This window comes from Chaetura pelagica, unplaced genomic scaffold (assembly GCF_000747805.2).
Source record: "Chaetura pelagica isolate M959 unplaced genomic scaffold, ChaPel_1.0 scaffold364, whole genome shotgun sequence".
Lineage (NCBI taxonomy): Eukaryota > Metazoa > Chordata > Aves > Apodiformes > Apodidae > Chaetura > Chaetura pelagica.
The window spans coordinates 1851320-1854600 of NW_009953089.1; positions in this window are offsets into that span (position 1 = coordinate 1851320).

The window sequence follows — 3281 nt, forward strand, 5'->3', positions numbered from 1 at the left end:
TTTTGCAGCAGGGTGGTACAGTGGGAACGGGACGTGCCCACAGTGGAGAGCAACTCCCTGATTGTGACAGGAATGAGGAACCAGCAGTCCAGTTTTGCTCTTTCTAGGTTTGGTGCTTTATTAACCTGCTCCTGCACTGGGAGGACATTTCCCTGCACCCCTTTGCCTTTCTAGCTTGTGGTAACTTCAAGCAGTTTTGCTGGGCAGTTGATTGAAATGCTGCCAACCACTTCTGCAGACAGGAAAAACTGCCAGAACCCAAGGTGATGTGATTTCATGGATCTTAAGACTGTCTTACAAGCCTGGGACGTTTTACCAATGATACCTCTTAAGAAATGTTTATGAACAGACAGCCTTTGGACCTCCAAGTGGGTATTAGGCTACCATAACAATAGAGGTGTGCCTCCAAAAGGTAAGTAAAGGAAGAAGAGGAAAGCAAAGCAAAGAAGAAACCTAAATACATGCATTTAAAAAAGAAAAGGGAAAAAAAAAAGTTTTGAAGTGATTTCACATAAAAATGCCTTTCTTGTTGTTTTCCATTTGAAATACTCCTGCTTTAAAATCCCAATAGATAAAAACATTTCATTTTTTAAAAGTGACATGTGGCAAGAATTGGTACCAGTAAATAAAAGCACATAAAGCTAAATCACACCATCCTAAATGTTAGTAAAAAATGACAAAATAAAATACTAGCTATATAAACTAGGCACAGGTGTGTAGCATATTACAAGCAAAGAACATATCTTGCAATTATAAGCATACAGTATTTATTTCACTTGTCTGTAATTACATTTTATACATGTTTGTTTAGTAATATCAATCCAAGACATCATTTTGAGGGTATAATTAACTGCATGTTAGAACAGAATGTGTTTGACTGTTTTAGTGTGTTGCAAGATTTAGAAGTCTTCGTTAGCTGTGTTTAAGTGCCACCTAGTGTTACAATTCACCCATTTTGTTCAGAAAATACTTCTCTCCTATATTTTTGGAGCAAAACTGACTTTGCAGGATTAAGAAAAAGCGAAGGGTCAGAATGCTGACATTCCAGTGCTAACACTAAGTCCTTAACCCCTATGTAGGCTCTCCAGGAGCACAGGAGCTCATGTGTAATACCTGTGGTGCAGAGCATGACCCCAGCTGAGAGGCCACTGGTGCAAAGTGCACACCTGGTCACATCAGCACAGATTACAGATCTCAGGGTGTCACTTGCAGGGATCTAGTTTTTCAAATTTCTGTACCAATGATCCAACATGAAGTTCACACAGACACCAAGGGCAAATCGTGCCTGAATAATTTGGTGGCCTTCTACAATGGGATCATGGCATTGGTGGACAAAGGAAGAGCAACCGATATCTACCTGGACTCATTTGACACTGTCCTGCATGACATCCTGGTATGGAAACTGGAACAGTACGGATTCGATGGATGGACCAGTCTTTGGGCAAGGAACTGGCTGGATGGCTGCACTCAAAGAGTGGTCATCAGTGGCTCGATGTCCAGATGGAGACCTGTGTGTGACCAAGGGTCAGTACTGGGACTGGGTCTGTTTAAGATCTTTGTCAGCAACATGGACAGTGGTACTGAGTGCACCCTCAGCAGGTTTGCTACTGACACCAAAGCACTGGTGAGGTCGGCACACGGGAGGGCAGGGATGACACCCAGAGGGACCTTAACAGGTTTGAGAAGTGGGCTCGTGCAAACTGCATGAATTTTTGCATGGATTTCTGGGTATTACTAGCAGTCTTTTTTTTACTAAGTTTAAAGTTTATATTCTTGACAAGTTGGGAACTGATCTAGGTTAGGTTGCTCTTCTAATGAAAAAAAAGAATATTAATATTGGAAACTAAATGCAGAGTTTATAGCTCATTAGCTATGAGCTTACAGAGTTTCATCCACTGTCACATAAAGCAGCCATTAAGAAATTATGGTTTCCATCCTGTCTCTGTTTCTGCAACACTGAGCAATTGATAGCGTCTGTAACTCAACTAAAAGGCTCTTTGCAGTCTCTTCACAAATGGCATATATAATACTTTATGTAAACCAAACTTCAATTTGTCTCTATTCTTTCTGAAATTCATTAAACACTACAAGAAGGATCACTGCTATTGCAACAGAACCGGTGTAGCTCGAAGTAGAAGATACAAAACACTCAGGCTGTCCATTAAATTTAGTGAGACTGCAACCATGAGCTTTTCACACCATTAGAAATAGGGAGAGACTCCTGTTTCTTTGTATTGCCTCTTGTAAAGTCTTGGCATGATGGTGAAAATAATAAAAAGATATAGATAAGATTTTTAAAGTGCTATTTATCCTGATTGCAGGGGTAATTTGATGAGTACATTAAAGAATTCCTACTTAATTTGATGTCATAAAGTGAATTAATGTCAGTTTGTCGCAGAAATATAAAATCAAGAGAATGGAAAAAATTGAAAGGAGCTGAAGAATTGCAAGAAAAACCTCTGATCAGCAGTAAGAAAGGCTTGTGATGAGGCTTCCTAAACACCAGGATCAGAGAATGTTTAGAAAGAAATCAGTAGTAGATCTTTCAGAGCAGCTTTTAGAAAGCACCTGCTGCTGCAGATATGTGTAAATCTATCAGGCAATAATGAAGAAAATGAAGAACTTTCAGCAACCTGTATTTTGCTTAGAGTTGTTTGGTTTGTGTTTTCTGCCAAGGATAGCACATTCACAGAAAGTGGATTAGTTTGTAGCTTTTTTTAAACAACATTTTAATTAAAGCTTTAACATACAGGGCCTCAGTAACTCCTCACCTTTTTCAGGCCTGAAAGAAACTCCATTCTCTTAGTAGACAGAGGGCAAGATCACACCACAGGGTTTGCAGATGCGTGTGGAGTGGGTGGGTGGCATTCCCGGCCAAAAAGGTAATTCTGTGCCTTGTGCAGACAGGTAACTGGCACTGATGTCAGGTGGCCTCACTAGGGAACGTGACAGCACCGGGACCAGCAGCCTCTGGAAGGAGCACAGGTAACGCCAACCCTCCCTGCTCGGAGCGTGTTCACTCCTCAGTTATTTCACAGATTCTTTCGGTTGGAGAAAAACCCCTTCAGGATGCGGAAGCCCAACCGTTAACCTGGCGCACAGCCCAGCTCCCCGCTAAACCCTCAAGCACCACAGCTTGTAAACACCTTCCGGACCCTAACACAACCCTGAACTTCCCCTGGTGCAACTCGAGACCGAACTATTCAAGCCCCGTGTGCGCAGGGAGGGCGGGAGGGCCCAGCCCAGGGATGTCACCGAGGGCACAAAACCCGCCCGGCCCC